This window comes from Meles meles, chromosome 6 (genome assembly GCF_922984935.1).
Source record: "Meles meles chromosome 6, mMelMel3.1 paternal haplotype, whole genome shotgun sequence".
Classification (NCBI taxonomy): domain Eukaryota; kingdom Metazoa; phylum Chordata; class Mammalia; order Carnivora; family Mustelidae; genus Meles; species Meles meles.
In genome coordinates, this window is record NC_060071.1 from 80,090,187 (window position 1) to 80,102,505 (window position 12,319).

Below are 12,319 nucleotides of genomic sequence, written 5' to 3' on the forward strand. Positions count from 1 at the left end.
TTCATCGTCCAAGGATAACCACAATTTTCCCCTTCATACCGTTTCTTCTGGTCTATACATGTATGCACATTGATTTATTTTTACAAACGATGCATAAAGTTCTATATCCTGCAATTTTATTTACCATTTTATCGTGACCATTTCCTCCTATCTTTCCAAACATGAATTTTAATGAATACATAATTTTCCTTTGTGGAGTTTATATAATCAACTCTTGATTTTCTAAGCTAATGGAGGCAAATTATACTGGAAATGAGATGGCTATCTAATACCTACTAGGATAACCAGAGTTTGTCAAATTCTTCCCGCAATACAGAGAAGCTAAAGGGAAAGAGAAATGTTGAGTCTAAACAGATAGTTGTTGGGGCACCTGGTGGCTCAGTGGGTTAAGCCTCTGCTTTTGGCTCAGGTCATGATCCCAGGATCCTGGGAATCGAGCCCCATATCGGGCTCTCTGCTCGGCAGGGAGCCTGCTTCCCCCTCTCTCTCTGCCTGCCTCTGCCTACTTGTGATCTCTCTCTGTCAAATAAATAAATAAATAAACCTTCACAAAAAAAATAAACAGATAGTTGTTGAGCTTTTTTCCTTTTACAGGAAAAAATAAATATTGGTTAGCATTTCTTTGGTATTAAATAGTGAAGAAGATTTTAGCAAGTTGCCCTAAGGTCTTAAATTAAGGATTGATTGATTAATATTCTATATAACTTTCCCCATTTCATTTCATCAATATGGCACTTTAGGCCTTTTCTCTCTTGCATCATTATGCACTGACCTTTCCATTGTTAATGCTTCTATTCTATGCCTGAGTAGAGAGAATTTTTTCCCTCTTTTCAGAGATTAGCTGCAAAGAAAATTTATGTGACATTCAAAAGAATTATTTCCAACCTACCCTTTCAAATGCCTTTCTGACATCTAATGATGTAATTGAGCTACGTTAATTTTAGGGAGCATCTATATTTGCATAATAAAAAATTTGATTTTAATATACTTCAAAATATGCATTGCTTCAAAATTAATGCAGTATTTTTTGCAAAAGATACAAGCCACATTTAATTTTGTTACTCTATTACAGCATACTTTGCATTTCATGGTTGTTATAAAATGAGTCAATTTCAATATTGTTAACATTTATTCACTCTCTCCTATTATCAATATGCAAATTTTCTCACCAAGAACCATTTGTTGATGTCCAGAGCACCCCACAACACCAGCAATATTTTTGATACAGATTATATACATAATAACATTGCCTAAGCCCAACCTTCTCTGCGTCTGTTCTATGTAACTCTACCTCTTTAGGATGATAAAGGAACTCATGTGAAGTAGTGCTTTTTGACTCTATGACTTAGGATAAAACTAGATTTAACAAATTCCATGTTTCTTTATGAACAGTAGTTCTTGTGGCCATTAAAGGAATAGAAGAATAAGAATAAAGAAGAATAAAACAAGATTTACTCTCAATCTCAAAAAGGGTGTAATATTTCCTCCTCTCCAGCCAATTACCAGGGAGCTCGTATCCTTGCATCAAAGGACTGATTATTCTGGAATACACTTATCTAAGTACATCTTCACTATTTCAAGGAACATTTCCACTTTTCCAGTTTTCTGTTTTGAGTTTGGGGCTTCCAGCCAATGTGGTAAGAATATCATGAGTTTTGGAGAGAGAAATGGACTGAGGACCACTCAGAGGGATGGTCGAGATGTGAACCAGGAAGGAGCTTTTGGACAAGAGTACACACAATGACCGGGTCTCTGTGCCTCTGTCCCACACCTCATTCAGCAGTTTTCTGCCCAGGCCTACTTTCAGACATTTCCCAATGTAAAGCAGCTTAAGATCTGTTTTTCTCCTCTTTGAAGGGTTTACTTTCAAAATATATTCTGAATCTGATCATTTGTTGCTACCTTCATCACTGTAGTTCTAGGTCAAGCTACCATCATTCTCTGAAGCACAACAACAATGGTCTTGTCTTTGGGTTCTGGATTCTCACCCTTCCCTAACATCCCGACATGGTAGCCAGAGTTAATCTTTAAGATGAGAGTCATATTAAGGACTCTGTGGTGAAACACAAATAGCTTTGTGTTATTGCCAAAACATCTACCATACCCTACAAATACATGGAGGACCCAGCCTTTGCCCTCCCACCACCTGCGTCCCACGACGCCCCCCCCGCCCCCGCCACCTACTGATCTCCACAAATGCATCTTCCTAGGCTTGCCTCCTTACTTTTCTGCAAACACGCCAATCATGATCCCATTTCTGTCTTTGAACTTGCAGACCTCCACCTGTGATGTTCTCGCCCCAGGATATCTGCATTGTTTGTTAACTTCCTTCTTCCAGAGAGTAAATGAACAAATGAAGAACTTTAAAAAATTTATACAGTTATTATTTTCCACAGGGAAAGCTGACTTATGTGATAGAGTAGACAGCATCAGCTTGCTTAATTCTGTAGGACTGTATACATTTAATTTTTTTTTAAAAGATGCTAATGTGAATACGAAAAATATTTAGGGAAACACAATTAGGGAGAAAAAAAATTACTGAATTTCCTATTTTATATATTCTATATAATCCATTTAGGATTATATAGATCACAATAAACTGAGAGACAAAAGCAGATGTCATTCTGTTTTTCTGTTTCCAGAATCAGCTGTGGCAGAGCTAGAAATGATTCTGAACTCCTATAATAACCTCCTCATTTTCAAAGTAAAATGAGACAGATGATGATTTCCCCCCAATCCCATAGCTGCTTTTAGAAGAATCATGAGTTGGATGTACATTCTTTACCTCTCGAGCCCCTGTGCTTCCACTATCCCAGGTGTTTTATACTTTGTGCTGTATAGTATGCTATCTAGAGGCATATGCATTGGCCATGGGGCCATAATTATATCTTCAGGGTAGAACTGAAAGAATTTGGCTGCTTTTCTTTGTTTAGGGCTGAGAAGAAAAATCTGCTAAGCAGGGTATTTTTCCCTTCTTATAACTTAAAGAACTTCCAAAACGGCTTTCAGCTTTGCCTCACTGTCTGGGGAAAAAAAAAAAAAATTCAAACTGAAGTAGAAATGCATATGAAACTGCTGAAGAGGCTTACAGTTGTACCCTTCCCCATATCAAAATTCTTTATGAAAGTTAAACAGTTTTAGTAAAAAAGCCTATACATCCCTCTGGCAGAGAATACCCAAACCTTGAAGCCACCTTTTATGAATTACTTCTGAACATAAAACAGAATATTTTCACATGCGATATACTCCTTAAAGCAACAGACAGTTTTAAAGATCAGAAAGAAAAACATTTTGTTTCTGAGCAAATACGTGATTGTTTATGGGCTCCTCCTCCCTATTTCCATCAACTTTTGGGGATTTGGTACTGTAGCTTTTAAGAAGACATTCTGACACATATTTATAAATGTTCCTGATTTTTTAAAGAAGGCAGAATGTACCCAATCACCACAGTATATAAACCAACTGTGAGTTCCCTTTCTTCTCTCAGAATGCTTTTACGTGCCATGGTCAAGTACATGGGCTACCTCACACCCTCCCGCTAATGCAGGACAGAACAGTATCAGAAATGTGGACTTGAATAACTCTTGTCAGAGGCATTTATAAATAAAAACAAGCTTGAGGGTACAATATATTCTTATGAAAGAAACATTGGTGAATTCTAAGAAGAGCTTAAGAGTAATTCTGTTTCTTTTGTGGGAGAATATTATTGGGCTTCCTTTCCCTGTTGTCATTGGCTTTCCATTCTCTCTCTTTCGATCTACTCTGCCAGATTACAATAAGACAGAATAAATTTTAAAGTAATTTCAGAAGAGGGGACGTGCTGTATACACACCTCTCTGTACTGATCACCTTGCACGTAAGCAGGCTAATTTCTATTTTCAGAGATCTTTATTAATAATGGTTTTTCTATAAAACTTTTATGAGCGTGGGAAGATATTCAGCATTATCAGCATTTCTATCCACTCACCAAGTAAGCTAAAGTAGCTGCTTAAGTTGAAAATCAGTTGCAGTTTGAAGGAGGTTATACCCATATCCCTCATTGCCAGGTTGAGCTATTCCCTTCCTTCCTATTTCTGTACTCCTTACACCTGCTGGCCAACTTGCAACTTCTTTTGCTCTCTTAAGCAGATCTGTTATAGTGTTATTCTTTTCTGTCATGTTTGTAAAATCCACTTAGCTCCATGATAACACTATTGCTGTTTTAAATATTTATTTGTAGTAAATGTAAATGGAATAACTGCTTTGCACCCAAAAACATCCAAAATTATTAGCAGGGGAGCCAAATAAATCAAGATGATTGTTTGCTTAGTTCTACTTAATTCTACCACACACACATGCACACCCCCCCGCCACACACACAAATGTGTGTGTATGTATTATGACCTGGTCAAACCCATGGGAAGTTTCAAAGACAGTAGGGGTGATAATATCCTTCTTAGAAGCCAGAAACCTGGAATGAGGCATGTACCACCCACTGGGGGTGATTTTATTTGTGATTTACTACAAATTCTATAGATTTCCATATTCACAATCTCAGCTGGGAGGCTAGCACTAAAATGAGAGATCGAAACAGAGGCCAAATCCTTTAATTTTCTTTCCCAATAATAATTTTGGCAAAAGATACAGCTTATTATTAAAATTTCAAGAATAAAAGAAAGAGGATCAGCATCTGGGAAAGAATCCTAGGAGGCAGAGTGAAACCTTTAGGGGTGTTCAACAAAGAGTGCACAAAATAAAAATTTGAGTATAAACATGGTCTTTTCAGTATCTGTTCCCGTTTTTTCTCATCTCTCTTCTTTCCTTTTTCCCCAGTTTCTTGGTCTGTTAATGAGAGTTTTCTACTTCTCTTGAATAAGAAAAAATGTGCTTGTGTCTTATTTTTCATTTCCAATTTAACCAGAAAGGTCACAGAGACATTTTAAAATAGTACTTCTTGGCAATATTTTAAAGCTGTTAAAATCTCTTAATTCTCAGAGGTTCTACCAGAATCACCACACTTTTTACTTGATGACTACCCCCCCCAAAATATCAAATGCCATTTTCTTTTCTCCCCGCTTTGTATGCAAGGTGAAGCAAGTATCAGAGAGAAGAAATGGGTTCTAAAAGGTCTGGGTCAGCATTTCAGCCAAGACCATACACACCAACACCTGATAACACATGATAATCTGTTTCTGTTATCTGATCAAATTCAGAAAAAGGTCACACAGTTCAAAATAGCCCTTAAAATTATTTCAACCCTTTCTGAGAAGAATTATATTGTATCTCAGACACACGTTGATCTGTCCTATCTGTTGAAGCTGCTTGCTTTTCCCTCCAGAGGCTCCCCCCTTCTAGGGAAATGGCCAAAGAGGCTAAGTGTTTCTGACCCTTGAAATCCATTCTTTGGCTTCTGATCTGTAGCTGGGCATACTTAGTAGGGTAAGGTTAATTGGAGTGAGGCTTTTCAACATCTTCCCCAAAGATCTTTAAATCCTCAAACTGTACAAATAGGTGATTAATTTCTGTTTTTGTGAGCTCACCATCTGGATGGCTTACAACTTTGGGCTCCACTGTGAGTTTACAAAAGAAAGTATCCAGGTGTCATCTTTGTTTCTGTTTGGTTTTGGTTTTGCCTGTTTCCTCCATAAAAATTTGTGACTGCCTTCACTTCATGCTATCATCCTTGGCTCTATCTGTTTCTAGTGACACAAATGCGGAAAAGTCTTGATAGCATGATGTAAGCAGGACCACAGCTGTGCCACTTCCAACATCACTGGACTGCCACTGGAGATGGCCATCATATACCAGTCAGCTGCATCCAGTCACTTTGGAGGCAAAGAGAGTGGAGGCAAAGAGAAAGGGGAGGACTGTCTTAATTTCCTGCTGTGCTGGGCATTTTGATCCTTGTTTTATACGGTATTGGGTCATTTTACAACAATACTTTAAGTTCAATTCTCCTGATATTGTAGGTGATGGAATTGAAGATCGGACAGGTCGGTATGATACCTGTAGCATAAAGCAATTATTTCAGGCTCAGAAAGAAGATTTTTATGGACTGAATATGTGTCCCCCACCTCTCAAATTTATTTGTTGAAGACCTAACCCCGCCGTGTGATGGTATTTTGAGATGGTGAGTAAGGAAAGGGTTAAGGTATAGGAAGGGAGAAAGGAATCCCCTGACTAGGTTCTGGAACTATTCCTGGCAGGCAGAGATGCTGAGATAGAGTGGAACAAGAGATAAAGGAACAAACCAGACCACCCTCCCCTGGGTGGTCGTGGGTATTTTTTTTTTTAAACAGCAGTCATTGTCACCATAGAAAATGGCCAGACCTCAAGGAAGAAGTAAACTGTGAAGGATGTTATCCATAGTCCTTGCTCAAACCAAGATGGCAGGAGAATTTCAAGGCCATCAGCTTCCTAGTCAGTTCCCAATAAGACTGCCAATGAAAGGCCACAGTGGCAACCCATTCAGAACCCCTTTTATTCTAGAATTCTAGAGAGCTTTTTTCCTTCTTTCTGTCCTCACCTTCACTTAATAAACTATCATCTCACCTCTCTGTGTATGTAAGATTCATTCTTTGACTCCTTGAGACAAGAACCCTGTAACAGTGAGTGTTTGGGGGAGTAACTGGGGTTAGATGAAACCACTGGGCTGGAGCCCTCATGAAGGGATAGTGTCCTTATAGGAGAGACACCAAAAGTTTACATTCTCTCTACTCTCTCTCTCTTTCTCACTCCTCCCACTCCTTGCCTCTCATGTTCCCACAAAGAGATCATGTGAGCACATAGTGAGAAGGCACCATATGCAACTCAAAGGGAGAGATCTCATCAGAAGCCAACAATGTTGGTATCTTGATCTCAGACTTCTAACCTCCAGATCTGTAGGAAAATCATTTTCTGTTATTTAACCATCTAGCCTATGGTATTTTGTTATGGCAGCCTGAGCAGACTGAAACAGAAGATTTCCTTGGCATTTTATTTAGAAAGAGTTGGACTGGGATTCTATTCCCCAAAATATGGAAAATTGTAGAGAATAGCTAGAAAATGTGGAAGAAAAAAAATTATCTATAAAATGTTTTGAAATGCATTGATTTGATGCCAGAAAGTTAAGAGAAATGCTTAGATACCAGAAATCTGAGAAGGAGAATCCACAGAGGAGTGAAAACATTGAAGCAGGCGTTTGCCCTCAGGCATCTGCCGATTCTTGATAGCCTAGAGAATTTTAACTGACTGAAAAAAGTAACGGATAGACTACGGTCCATACAGAAGGAAGATCAGATCAGAGGCTCAAAAATAAAGCCAAGGCCCTGGAAAGGTAGTAACTACAGAATCTAAACTTCATACACACACACAGACACATGCATATACACACACAGGAATGGAAACTATGAGGATAAATGCACGTCTTTCCCTTGGCTCTAGGCAAAATGGGGAAAAAAATGTGTCTCCCCCAAGATTTCCTAACCACTATTGTGCAGGTGGAGGCTGGACACATGACCTGTGTATTCTTCACTTCTTCCCACTCAGCAAAACATACACTAGAAATTGACCTTACAGGGAGTCTGACTCAAGCTTTAGTTAACCTGTTCAGCTACCATGGTTCAGCATGTCAGCCCTCGGCAAGCTGACATAAGGGCAAAGAAACACGCTGGGCACCTGAGAGAACAAGAGGGAAGAAAACGTGGAATGGAAGTAAAAATTAATGGTCTCAATCATGTGCCAGATGCTCTGTGCTCACTATTCTATTTGACTCTCACAGCCTGTGTTGTAGGCATTGCTCTTTCCATTTAAAGATTAGGCCACAGACATTCAGAGTGGAATGATAACTTGTTAAGGGACACACAGCAAGGGCATGGTGGAGCCACAGTACTAGCCCAGTTCTCTGGTCATCGAAGTCCTTTGTTTATTTACAAGAAAATCATGTCCCACGGTAACAGCTATAATATATAAACTGAGTTTTGATGAATGAAGACTGTAGACTTCACATGCGTGTCATTAAGATCTCAGTGGGCTTATGTGTTTGTTTTACTGCCATATTGTCCCCTGGCAACACTGGAAAAATCTTTTAAAATTCCAGGTCCTCAGGAGGTCATTTTAGTGGTCCTGGAAATTGTAAAACAAATTGTTATGAACAGGCTTTTTAAATTGTTTCTTGGCAGGAATGGAATAATCAAGTGCAATGATTTTAATTGATTACAGAAGAATGTTCCTTTGAGCTGATACAGCAAGTCTTTTTGGTCTGTTTGTGGCTTAAAATGTGAATTGATGCAATGACTACTCATGTTAGATTTTGTTATTGGAAAAGTCTTCAGTGGGAAAAATTGGAAATGCTCAAAGTAATGTGACTTGTTTCTTAAAGGATACATTTCCAGCATCCTTTAAGAAACAGAAATGATTGTTTCTCTGTAGTCTTGCTGCTTAAATCTTACTTTGATTATTCTTTTTTCTCAATCTCAGAATTTGAGTCTCTGAGTAGAGACATGATGAAGACCATACAGGTGAGGGATTCTCAACTCCGTCACTAATGAGCCAGGTGGGTTCGGCCAAATCATCAAACCCACTGGCCACCATACTTTCCTTTCCAAAATGAAGCAAACAATGATGGCTACTACCTCATGCCTGTAATGTGACCATGGTTAAAGAAGTTAATGTCTTAATATGTTACCTGAAAGAAGACAGAAAGTCAATGAATCCTGGCTGACAGTAGCAGTAGTAAAAGTACTAGTAGAAAAAATAACTTTGACCATCTCTGGATGTGAGAATAACATCAGATATTACTGAGTTTGTTAGTCTAATCCTTGGACTGGCAGTTGGTAATTCTTTGAGATTTCTGAGAATGAAAGAAATTATAAAAATGGAAGATAATGAAAAAGAGGGACACAGAAAACTATATTCTAGCAAGCACGATGTGTACATGTAGAAAATGTCTATAGCAGTGACTAGGTCTTATACACCATTTGTCTGTTCCATGATCCAATCCATGGATCATGGCTTGCCTGTCTATGTTAGTTTGCTATATGTGACTATAATAATGTACTACAAACTATGTGGCTTAAACAACAGAAATTTCTTGCCTCACCTGCAGGCTTCACGTGCAAAATAAAGGTGTTGGAATGGTTGTTTCCTTCTGAGTGCTGTGAGGAAAGGATCTGTTCCAGGCCTCTCTCCTTGGCTTGTAGATATCTGTCTTCAAGTTCACATGGTGTTCTTTCTGTAGCTTCACATTGTCTGTCCCTGGGCATGACTCTCTGTGCCCAAATTTTTCCTTTTAATAAGAACACTGCCATATTGGAGTAAGGCCAACCCTAGTGATCTTATTTTAGCTTGATTACTTCTGTGAAGTCACTTATCTCCAAGTAAGGTCATGTTTGGAAGTCCTGGAGGTTAGGTCTTTAACATAGCGATTTGAGGTGGTCATAGTTCAACTCATAACACTGCCCTTGGGGCGCCTGGGTGTCTCAGTGGATTAAGCCGCTGCCTTTGGCTCAGGTCATGATCTCAGGGTCCTGGGATCGAGCCCCGCGTCAGGCTCTCTGCTCCGCAGGGAGCCTGCTTCCTCCTCTCTCTCTGCCTACCTCTCTGCCTACTTGTGATCTCTCTCTCTGTTAAATAAATAAAATAAAATCTTTAAAAAAAAACAACACTGCCCTTGGCCTTCCATGTCCTTCTCACATCAAACTATAATCACCCTACCCCAACATCCCTTAAAATCTTAACCCATTCCAGCATTAATTCTAAATCCAAAATCTCACTTGTTATCATCTAAATCAGGTAAAGGTAAAATCCAAGGTACTCATTCAGAGGCAAAATTCCTCTCCAGCTCTGAACCTGTGAGGCAGATACCAAGGTATATGGCCAGGGATCAGAGAGTATATGTACAGAGATTCATAGGTGCTAGCATTGGCTCCTAATGAAATCATGTGGTCTGATTTCTAGCTTCAGTTTGGGGGGGAAGAGCGTGAATACCTTACTTTTTGCCCCTCAAGACATTTATTAGAAGAACTGAAGATGGGAGAAAAAGAGAGATATAGAAGACGACACACACACTGAGAGCCTGATGTGTAGATCTAGAAAAATCCTTCTGCTGTGGAATGTGGAATCTTAAAGAGAAGTGACTTTCCAATCAAAGGCTGGGTGACAAAATTATGCAGGGTTACAGATGCAGCATATATTTTTGCCTTGAATAGAGGTAGTGATCATGTAATTGTAAAGTACCTAAAACCCAAAACCTAACTCACAGCCCATCTTTCTAAACAACACAATTTCTTATAAAAAAGCACCAAAACTACCTAATATACAATTTTGCCCACATAATCACCCTGAAAACATTTATGTAATCAAAAGCAACCTCTGGGAATGGAAACTGGAATCTGGAAGTGAAACTCAAGAAAGATTTCATCATTGCACAAACAATTTCAAATTAAGCACTAATCAGAGGGGAAAATTAGGTTTATTCACAGGGGCCACTCAAAATAACCCTCTTAATAATGTAGAAATTGGCTGTAGCTAAAGTCCCACAAGTCTAGACACAAATACATTTAAAATACAGCAAAGCCAGTCAATATAAAATGTAGCAAGTACAAGAAGTCAATGTAAAATAGATTTCCCAGATATGAGGAACATGGTTCCAGGATTGTAAGCAAACTGCTCAAGAAAAAAAGAAAAGAAAACAAACAAACAAACTCTGATTTAGCAGAATCTTAGGCTTACAAGAAATGTCTTTGCTTTTATTAGTGTCTTAGTCTTAAACTGTCATTTCTTATTTCCCTTTTACTAATCAGGACAGATACTGACTAAAACCAAAAGGGTCACTAGGCACTGAGGTCATATTTCTTAAGCTAAAAAATTTTTTTAAAAATTTGAAATAAAGGGAGAAAGGGAAGAAAAAGAGGAACAGAAGATAGTAACCTGTCTATGTTGGGTGTCATTTTAAACCCACTCGGAGTGGAATTCAGAGAGACACTTAAGAGTGTACACAGAATCAACTGACTGCCCCCTACCCTTCCCAGTTGCCTCCAAGCCTCCACCCCCCAAGCATCTGTGGCTGACTGAAGCACAGGTTTTCTGGTAAGAGGATCCTTGGCTTCCTAGGAGCAGATGACCAGAGGCAGAGTTATAACTAAGATTGCTGTAACAGTCTCATTCTTAACATATATCCTTTAATTGTTATCTTCCTTCTTCTTCTCCACTACATCTTTTGTCTCCCCCCACCCCCTCCCACTCCTTCACCTCTCTTAATCCTTCCTGGCTCAAGACCTTTGTATCAACATTATTTCTTCCTGCAGATGGCCAAAGAGGTTGCTGACCTCTGCCTTCCCTCGTGTAATTTTCAAATACACCTGCTTCCATGCCTTGCAAGTGAGCCCCACCTGAACCTGCAATCACATCGGAGTGCCCTACATCCCTATCTGGAGAATATCTGATCTCCAGGCTCCAGGGAGGAGCATTCTGTCCTCAAAAAAGATACTAAGTGGTGGTGGTGGTGGGGGGGGTGTACACAGCACTTCCTTTCTGCACTTGCCTTTGGGCAAGTGGGAGGTGGGAGCCACCACCTCATCCTCAAAGCTGGTGAGTTCGTGGACCTGTATGTGCCACAGAAATGCTCCACCAGCAACCAAACTGTCTGTGCCAAGGACCACATATCCATCCAGCTAAATGCGGCCAAGATTGACAAAGTGACAGTCAGGGGCAATGGCCAGTTTAAAACCTATGCTATCTGTGGGGCCATTTGTAGGATGGGTGAGTCCAATGACTCCATCCTCTGACTGGCCAAGACCTATGGTATTGTTTCTAAGAATTTCTGACTGAAGAGGATCATGGATGTGGGATATCTGTCATAAATAAATAGTGAACTTCCCCCCCTCGCCCCCCCCAGAAAAAAGATACTAAGTGCTTCCTTGCCCTGAAAGCCCTTTAAAGTTGAGAGGAAGAGTTTAGAAGATATTTGAACCAAATTTTACAAGCTGGACCAGCTTTCCAGTGATGAGTAACTTTACAAAAATAGTAGCCAAAGAGGTTTTCAACTCTTGTCATCAACAAATGAACAATACAGATAATGTCAGAGAGAAACAGTTGGTCTAAAGCTGCACTAAGCAGGGCACCTGCATGGCTTGGTCGTTAAGCATCTGCCTTCAGCTTGGGTCATGATCCCAGGGTCCTTCCCTCAGCGGGAAGCCTGCTTCTCCCTCTCCTTCTGCTTCTCCCTGCTTTTGTTCCCTCTCTCACCGTGTCTCTCTCTGTCAAATAAATAAATAAAATCTTTTTTAAAAAAAGCTGCACTAACCAATTTAATGACCATTAGCCACAAATGGCTATTCAAACTTAAATTAGTTTAAATTAA

The 12,319-nt window shown here is 39.5% G+C and overlaps 1 pseudogene; it reads left to right on the top strand.

The window, feature by feature from the left end:
• The first annotated feature begins 5,769 nt into the window (after positions 1-5,769).
• On the top strand, positions 5,770-11,783 carry LOC123943636 (annotated as a pseudogene).
• Positions 11,784-12,319: the final 536 nt, after the last annotated feature.